Source organism: Leuresthes tenuis, unplaced genomic scaffold (genome assembly GCF_036924035.1).
Source record: "Leuresthes tenuis unplaced genomic scaffold, fLeuTen1.0.hap1 SCAF_19, whole genome shotgun sequence".
In the NCBI taxonomy this organism is placed as follows: domain Eukaryota; kingdom Metazoa; phylum Chordata; class Actinopteri; order Atheriniformes; family Atherinopsidae; genus Leuresthes; species Leuresthes tenuis.
Window position 1 is genome coordinate 600285 of NW_027325373.1, and position 9577 is coordinate 609861.

At 44.6% G+C, this 9577-nt stretch overlaps 1 protein-coding gene across 2 annotated transcripts in view; it reads left to right on the plus strand.

Annotated features, from left to right (window-relative positions):
* myo5b (myosin VB) overlaps positions 1 to 9577 on the plus strand; it is a 114263-nt gene that overhangs the window by 50900 nt on the left and 53786 nt on the right. The gene's annotated exons all lie outside the window — the stretch shown is intronic.

Here is a 9577-nt window from a genome sequence, read left to right on the forward strand (position 1 = left end):
TTGTTCGAAGATGCTGGAACACGGAGTCAGATTTCTGTAAGATGAAGAATAAATGAAGTAGTTTTTTAAGGATAAAGGCAGGTTAGGGGTAGAAGAGTAATGCTTCATGTGTCTGCTGCCAAGAACAATCAATCATTTTCATTCATATTCAGCTCAGAATTTCATTTCCTTTTCCTTTTTATTCAGACGGTTTCTGTCATTCTGGCACATTTCTTGTGATTATTACTTTTTGTGTTGAAACTGTTTAAATCTGACATAGTTGATGCTTCCTGTTGGCCTCGGGCCTCTGAACCTTTATGAGAAGCTTTACTCCCGAACATCATTTATATGTCATTTAAATTTCATTCACCTTGAAAAGAACATTTTTATGAAGTGTAACTGTAGTATTTGAAGTAAAAGTGTGTGATATGTGCAGAATTGATCTTTCTGTGGATTAAAACAAACCTTCTTCCATTGAAATGTATATTTTCATTTAGTTAAAAATCTTTCCAACCTTTAACCTGCTTTAACTGTTTGTTGGTTTATTTAGAAGTGAAGCTTTTCAGTGACATGGAAACATTCCTGTAAATGTTCATGAAGCGAAGCATGAAAGACCTTACTGAGGTCAAAGAATATACTTTGGAAGTCGCAGATACGTTTGTTTTCATCTTTTCATCTTCTGGTAAAATTTATCTTTACAATCAACAAAAAAATATAGAAATTATTTTATTGTAGCTGCTGTTTAAACTCCAGTAAACCGTTAACAGCTACATGCTAACATGCTCATGATAAATGCTAACATAATTTACTCTGTTCATATCTTAGCATGTTAGCATGTAGAAATGATTGACTTTATTGTAGCTGCTGTTTAAACTCCAGTAAACCGTTAATAGCTACATGCTAACATGCTCATGATAAATGCTAACATAATTTACTCTGTTCATATCTTAGCATGTTAGCATGTAGAAATGATTGACTTTATTGTAGCTCCTGTTTAAACTCCAGTAAACCGTTAACAGCTACATGCTAACATGCTCATGATAAATGCTAACATAATTTACTCTGTTCATATCTTAGCATGTTAGCATGTAGAAATGATTGACTTTATTGTAGCTGCTGTTTAAACTCCAGTAAACCGTTAACAGCTACATGCTAACGTGCTCATGATAAATGCTAACATAATTTACTCTGTTCATATCTTAGCATGTTAGCATGTAGAAATGATTGACTTTATTGTAGCTGCTGTTTAAACTCCAGTAAACCGTTAACAGCTACATGCTAACATGCTCATGATAAATGCTAACATAATTTACTCTGTTCATATCTTAGCATGTTAGCATGTAGAAATGATTGACTTTATTGTAGCTGCTGTTTAAACTCCAGTAAACCGTTAATAGCTGCATGCTAACATGCTCATGATAAATGCTAACATAATTTACTCTGTTCACATCTTAGCATGTTAGCAAGTAGAAATGGTTGACTTTATTGTAGCTGCTGTTTAAACTCCAGTAAACCGTTAACAGCTACATGCTAACATGCTCATGATAAATGCTAACATAATTTACTCTGTTCATATCTTAGCATGTTAGCATGTAGAAATGATTGACTTTATTGTAGCTGCTGTTTAAACTCCATTAAATCGTTAACAGCTACATGCTAACATGCTCATGATAAATGCTAACATAATTTACTCTGTTCACATCTTAGCATGTTAGCATGTAGAAATGGTTGACTTTATTGTAGCTGCTGTTTAAACTCCAGTAAACCGTTAACAGCTACATGCTAACATGCTCATGATAAATGCTAACATAATTTATTCTGTTCATATCTTAGCATGTTAGCATGTAGAAATGATCGCCTCAGGCTCAGGACGGGAGATTGGACTGAAGACAAGTTTCAGTGCAATCTGTTGGTTTATCTAGGATATTGTTTTTGAATTGGCTCCATATGAATTAATTTGATTATTTTGAAATTAATTAATTGGATTTCATTGGATTATGATTACAATGAATTGAATTCCAATTGGCTCGAATTGGACGATATTATTTAAGTGCCTTGAGATGACGTTTGTTGTAATTTGGCGCTTTATAAATAAACTGAGTTGAACTGACTCTACAGATCAGATGTTAAAGTGCCAAAGTGAATTTAAATCTTAACGTTTCCATCTCTGGAAGTCGCAGCTGTCCTGGTGGTGACAGGAAGCAGCGGCGACTGTTGGCAGAGAAGAAGAGGGGCTCTGTGAGTGATGGGGGGGGGTGATTCCCACAGCAGCTCTCTGTCGGTTGCACCAGATGTGGGCCGTCCGTGGTTTACCTGCCGCTCAGGTGGCGCTCTGCTTCACGCTGCTCTTTAATCTGTTCTCTTCCAACACATTTGGACACTTTGCTTTGGAGAAACAGGCTGTTTCTGAAGGTTAATCCAGTCTTCGTTTGAAATGACTTCTTCAGCTTTACATCAACCTCTTTGAATATTTTTTACTTTTACTTTTCATGAGTAAACAGTGAAAGTTAAAGGGAATATTTGTGAGTGACTGTCCTGAACTGCTTCACCTCATGTTTCAGTGCTGGCTGCAGGGTGGTTAGCATCATTATTTATGGAACAAAAAAGGTGAGAAAAACTAAGTGAACCCGCACTGTTTCCACAGGAAGCAGCAGCCAGCAGCTGCTGATCAATGCTCTGATTAACGGATCAATGCTCTGATTAACTGATCGATGCTCTGATTAATGGATCAATGCTCTGATTAACGGATCAATGCTCTGATTAACTGATCAATGCTCTGATTAACTGATCAATGCTCTGATTGACTGATCAATGCTCTGATTAACGGATCAATGCTCTGAATAACTGATCGATGCTCTGATTAATGGATCAATGCTCTGATTAACGGATCAATGCTCTGATTAACTGATCAATGCTCTGATTAACTGATCAATGCTCTGATTAACTGATCCTCAGTCAGTGTGAGCAGCTCTATAAAAGCAGGAGTTCTGTCAGTTTAACACGATGCCAAGGAGGAAAGACACCAGCAATGATCTCAGAGAAGCAGCTGCTGCTGCCCATCAGTCTGGGAAGGGTTATAAGGCCATTTCCAGACTATCTGGAGTCCATCATTCTACAGAGAGAAAGATTATTCACAAGTGGAAAACATTCAGGACAGCTGTCAATCTTCCCAGGAGTGGACGTCCCAGCAAGTTCACCCCAAGGTGAAGAAGCCCAGAGCTACATCTCAGACTCTACAGGCCTCAGTTAGCATGTTAAAGGTTAAAGGTCACCCCAAGGTGAAGAAGCCCAGAGCTACATCTCAGACTCTACAGGCCTCAGTTAGCATGCTAAAGGTTAAAGTTCACCCCAAGGTGAAGAAGCCCAGAGCTACATCTCAGACTCTACAGGCCTCAGTTAGCATGTTAAAGGTTAAAGGTCACCCCAAGGTGAAGAAGCCCAGAGCTACATCTCAGACTCTACAGGCCTCAGTTAGCATGCTAAAGGTTAAAGGTCACCCCAAGGTGAAGAAGCCCAGAGCTACATCTCAGACTCTACAGGCCTCAGTTAGCATGCTAAAGGTTAAAGGTCACCCCAAGGTGAAGAAGCCCAGAGCTACATCTCAGACTCTACAGGCCTCAGTTAGCATGTTAAAGGTTAAAGGTCACCCCAAGGTGAAGAAGCCCAGAGCTACATCTCAGACTCTACAGGCCTCAGTTAGCATGCTAAAGGTTAAAGGTCACCCCAAGGTGAAGAAGCCCAGAGCTACATCTCAGACTCTCCAGGCCTCAGTTAGCATGTTAAAGGTTAAAGGTCATACATCTCAGACTCTCCAGGCCTCAGTTAGCATGCTAAAGGTTAAAGGTCACCCCAAGGTGAAGAAGCCCAGAGCTACATCTCAGACTCTCCAGGCCTCAGTTAGCATGTTAAAGGTTAAAGGTCATACATCTCAGACTCTACAGGCCTCAGTTAGCATGTTAAAGGTTAAAGGTCACCCCAAGGTGAAAAAGCCAAGAGGTACATCTCAGACTCTCCAGGCCTCAGTTAGCATGCTAAAGGTTAAAGGTCATCCCAAGGTGAAGAAGCCCAGAGCTACATCTCAGACTCTCCAGGCCTCAGTTAGCATGTTAAAGGTTAAAGGTCATACATCTCAGACTCTACAGGCCTCAGTTAGCATGCTAAAGGTTAAAGGTCACCCCAAGGTGAAGAAGCCCAGAGCTACATCTCAGACTCTCCAGGCCTCAGTTAGCATGTTAAAGGTTAAAGGTCACCCCAAGGTGAAAAAGCCAAGAGGTACATCTCAGACTCTCCAGGCCTCAGTTAGCATGTTAAAGGTTAAAGGTCACCCCAAGGTGAAAAAGCCCAGAGCTACATCTCAGACTCTACAGGCCTCAGTTAGCATGTTAAAGGTCAAAGTTCACCCCAAGGTGAAAAAGCCCAGAGCTACATCTCAGACTCTACAGGCCTCAGTTAGCATGTTAAAGGTTAAAGGTCATACATCTCAGACTCTACAGGCCTCAGTTAGTATGTTAAAGGTTAAAGGTCACCCCAAGGTGAAAAAGCCCAGAGCTACATCTCAGACTCTACAGGCCTCAGTTAGTATGTTAAAGGTTAAAGGTCACCCCAAGGTGAAAAAGCCCAGAGCTACATCTCAGACTCTACAGGCCTCAGTTAGCATGTTAAAGGTTAAAGGTCATACATCTCAGACTCTACAGGCCTCAGTTAGTATGTTAAAGGTTAAAGGTCACCCCAAGGTGAAAAAGCCCAGAGCTACATCTCAGACTCTACAGGCCTCAGTTAGCATGTTAAAGGTCAAAGTTCACCCCAAGGTGAAAAAGCCCAGAGCTACATCTCAGACTCTACAGGCCTCAGTTAGCATGTTAAAGGTTAAAGGTCATACATCTCAGACTCTACAGGCCTCAGTTAGCATGTTAAAGGTTAAAGGTCATACATCTCAGACTCTACAGGCCTCAGTTAGCATGCTAAAGGTTAAAGGTCACCCCAAGGTGAAAAAGCCCAGAGCTACATCTCAGACTCTCCAGGCCTCAGTTAGCATGTTAAAGGTTAAAGGTCATGACAGCACAGTTAGAAAAAGACTGAACAAGGATGGCTTGTTTGGAAGGGCTGCAGGAGAAAGCCTCTTCTCTCTAAAAAGAACATGGCAGCACAGCTTAGGTTTGCAAAGCTGCATCTGAACAAAGCTCAAGACTTCTGGAACAATGTCCTTTGGACAGACCAGAGCAAAGTGGAGATGTTTGGTCCTAATGCACAGCAGCACGTTTGGAGGAAACCAAACACAGCATATCAGCACAAACACCTCATACCAGCTGTCAAGCACGGTGGTGGAGGGCTGATGATCTGGGCTGGTTCTGCAGCCACAGGACCTGGGCACCTTGCAGTCATTGAGTCCACCATGAACTCCTCTGGATACCAAAGTATTCTAGAGTCAAATGTGAGGCCGTCTGTCCCAGAATCTATGGCCAGCATCAAGTAATGCCACCAAACACTCACTGCTGCTGAAGCTGCTGGATCAGGGGTTCACTTAGTTTTTCACTCACTGCTGCTGGGTTTTGTCTCAGTTTTTGTTCCATAAATAATGACTCAGACGACATCTTTTACATTTCACCATTCAAACATTTGTTCTTCTACTCGTGTTCAGAGTTATGGACCAAAGAAAACGACATCTTATTAAACATGAACTAATCTGCGGGGGGGGGGGTTTCATCAGAAGTGAAAGTTCACAAAACTCTAAAATGAACTGCAGTTACTTTAATTTCTGATGTTTTTTAAGGAGCTGCTGAGGTAGAATTTCTCCAACAACGCTCCATCATGTCCACCCTCCCCTGAAACGACTGTAAAAACGTGTCAGATCCATTTTTACGCCCCCCCCCCTTTTAAACGGTGCTTTAGCAGCAAAAAGCTGGGTGAATGCAGCCCTGTTGGAGAGGCAGCAGCAGTTATTTCTGTGTTTGCGGTGCAGAGGCAGAGTTTCATGTGGCCACCGCAGCCTCTGCAGCTGTACGGGTCAGAAACAGCTCGCTGCTCGGTTTCACCCCGTTTATGCTTCAGCTGCCTGTTGTTGTCAGAGGATGAAGGTAAATTATGAGTCAAGGAAGAGGATGTGGTGACGAGTCATTTCTGAACAAGTCTAACCCTCACCCTGTTTGCACGGTGTGCAACACCTTTCTACAGAACTCCTCCAGCATGTCGGCTGCCAGAAGCTGCCGTCAGACTCCAGCGATGAGGACGAGGAGAGGCTGAAAAAGCAGCAAGTGAGGAGCAGCAGGAAGCAGCAGAGGGTGCACGGAGGAGACATTCATGTGGCTGCTGTAGCCCCGGCTTCAAAGACTCGCTCATTTTGGTGTGGCTTCACTCAAATTCAGCACCATAAGGTTTTACACTGTGGTTTCATGTATGGGTGTAGGTGTAAAGACATAAATAGACGTTCCATCTCTGCAGGTATATGTGTGAGGGACATGCTGAATGCACACGTTTACAGGAGCATTGGCTGGTTCCATAGGGCCCCTTTCACTTCCTGAGGCCTGTTGCTGGGCCTCTGCACGCCAGGAAATTATTTCTGCACCCTGTGCAAAAATAATCTGAACCAAATGACTGAGAAGTAGCTGGAAACGTCTTAAATGAAACCCTTTTCCCTCCTCGCTGATTTGGTTTTTGCGTCTTCATTGCTTTAAAACACAGTTAGCTAAGCTAAGTTTGCTAAACTTAGTTAGCTAAGCTACGTTAGCTAAGCTAAGTTAGCTAAACTAAGTTAGCTAAACTAAGTTAGCTAAGCTAAGTTAGCTAAACTAAGTTAGCTAAGCGACTGCTGGGATAGGCTCCAGCCCACCCGCTACCCGATTAACGGACTGTCGGTATAGAAAATGGATGGATGGAAGTTAGCTAAGCTAAGTTAGCTAAGCTAACTCTGTTGTTCCCTCCTAAACAAAACCAAAGTTTACACTGTTTACTGGCGCTGTTCTGAGCAATAACTCAGTAAATAAGTCATTATGACGGCCTGAGGTGTTCTGAAACTCTTTCATTTGTTTGACACTAAAGCTCCAACAAAATCAAGTGGCGCCACATTTCAGGAGCTCAGTTTTGCTGACTTTCCTTTTTATACTTTAAGTTTAAAACGGCTTCACAGACCCGTTTCTGTCCTGTAATCTGTCAGCTTCCTGTTTTACACAAACTGAGCTTTAGGTTAACATGACGTCTCTTAAAGGAAAGATGGAGACCAACACCTCACACCTCTGTCTTATCTAACCCGCCAAAGAGTCATTTCCTGATCACAACGGCGAGATGACCTCACTTCACTTCACCTCTGTGCTGTTTTTAGGGCTCGTGCTCAGCTGTCAGACTGAAACATGTGACGTCACTTTATAGAAGGACAGGAGAGCAGCAGGTGGAGGCCGGAGCCGAGCCTGACAGAGGTCACGGTTTGGCAGATTTCATCAGTTTAACTGCCTGGATGCATCTCTCTGGAGCTCCAGACTGGTGCTGGTTGGCTTCATTTTGTGGGAAATGATCCCCCCTCAGACTCAGTATCTTCCTACATCCTGATCTTTCCTGCTGCACCCAGGAGACCCAGAACCAGAACCTTCCACTGAGTTCATCTGGACCGACGGTCCTGTCGAATGTGGCAAACAACCCTCAGATATTTTCTTGAACCTTTTTTGCATTTGGTACCTTCGTTCAGCCGCTCCTGAGAAATGGAAATAAAGTTCTGAGCCTTGCAGTCCGAACCTTTGTGGTTTCGTCTGTTTTGAGGCAGAACTGTCGCAGCTCGCTGAAGAGGCCGGAGCCCGGCAGATAAGGGCGGAGCTGGTACTGAGCCAGCCTGCAGTGTTGCACATGCAGCTGATGTTCTCCCCGTCTCCTGGTATCTGAAACCCAGCAGGATCCAGAACCACAGCCTGTAAACAGGTGCCTCATCAGATTCCCATGGCAGTGAGAGGGAGGCACGAACACATGAGACCACAGCTGAGATGTTTGTGATGCTGAGCGGAGATAAGAACCTCAGGCATGTGGTTTACGGGGGCGGGGTGATGATCTGCAGCAGAGAGCGGCAGCAGGCTGAAGGCCGACCTTCTTTCACTACAGGAGGACTTTGTTTGCATCATGAAAACACAGCGACGGGTCGGACAGCCAAACTTTACCACAGAACAACAAACAAAGTTTCCTTCTTTCCTTCCATGCTGCCCAAACTCAGAGAGCAGCACACAAACCACAGCTGCCGCCCACGCTCTCACTCCAGAGCTCGCTGCTCTGCCAACCCAACCTGCAGGCCTCCTTCCTGCAGCTCATCACAGGGTGACGGCACAGCAGTCAGAAAGCTGCTCAATAACCGAGCAGAACACTTCAAATCTGCTCCGATTCAGTTGTTTTCCTCAGATAATCCTCATCTTCAGGAGGGAAGCTCTTATCACTGTCCTGCACCTGGGCGGAGCCTCCTGCCGCACCTGGGCGGAGCCTCCTGTTGCACCTGGGCGGAGCCTCCTGTTGCACCTGGGCGGAGCCTCCTGCCGCACCTGGGCGGAGCCTCCTGCCGCACCTGGGCGGAGCCTCCTGCCGCACCTGGGCGCCTGTGGCACCTGGGCGGAGCCTCCTGCTGCACCTGGGCGCCTGCCGCACCTGGGCGGAGCCTCCTGCCGCACCTGGGCGCCTGCCGCACCTGGGCGGAGCCTCCTGCCGCGGCTGAACAGGCTCATTCGTCCCGTTCGCTTGACAAAGATCAGCATGAAGCCCAGAAATGAAGAAAAATAGTTCAGAGCTGAGAGACAGAGCCGCATTTCTCCTCAGATACGGTGAAGAGCTGCTAAACTCCTCTGAGGTTTCCTGACATCTGGTTGTTTGTTTGTTTGTTTGTTTGTTTGTTTGTTTTCTTTCTTTCTTTTCTTTCTTTTCTTTGTTTCTTTGTTTGTTTTCTTTCTTTGTTTTATTTCTTTGTTTGTTTTCTTTCTTTCTTTTTCTTTGTTTGTTTGTTTCTTTGTTTGTTTTCTTTGTTTCTTTGTTTGTTTTCTTTGTTTCTTTGTTTGTTTGTTTTCTTTGTTTTATTTCTTTGTTTGTTTTCTTTCTTTCTTTTTCTTTCTTTGTTTTCTTTGCATCCACCGGTGAAGCTTCAGGCTTCAGCCCCCGTCCTGTCCTGCCGTGTCGGCCCCACCCACACAGAAGGTTGAGCAGCAGGTATTTCAGGCGCCTGTCCCAGCATGCTTTGCTGCAACATAACCTTGAAACTGGCTGAGATAAGGAAACAGAACTAACCACGGAGAGGCCGCGGCTGCACAGAGAGCTCATGGAGGGGGAGGAATGTACCTGAGGACAGGTACACGTGGCTCCTCCCCACACCTTCAGGGGGGGGGAGAGGCCGGCGGGCTCGTGTTTATCAGCAGCTGCTGTCATGTGACCTTGTTTCAGCTGACAGAGCTGGAGCTCGTAGTAAATAAGACAGAAGTGTGTTTACTGACCTCATTTGAAAACAAACCAGATCACTGGAGTAGACAGGAAGTGGTTTGCAGGTTGCTGGTTAGACTCTCAGCCTCAGAGAAACAACTTCTCAGCTTCTCTCAGGCAGACCGAAGCGACACTTTTCTGCAGAGAGACGCTGGGAGGGGAAAGCGTT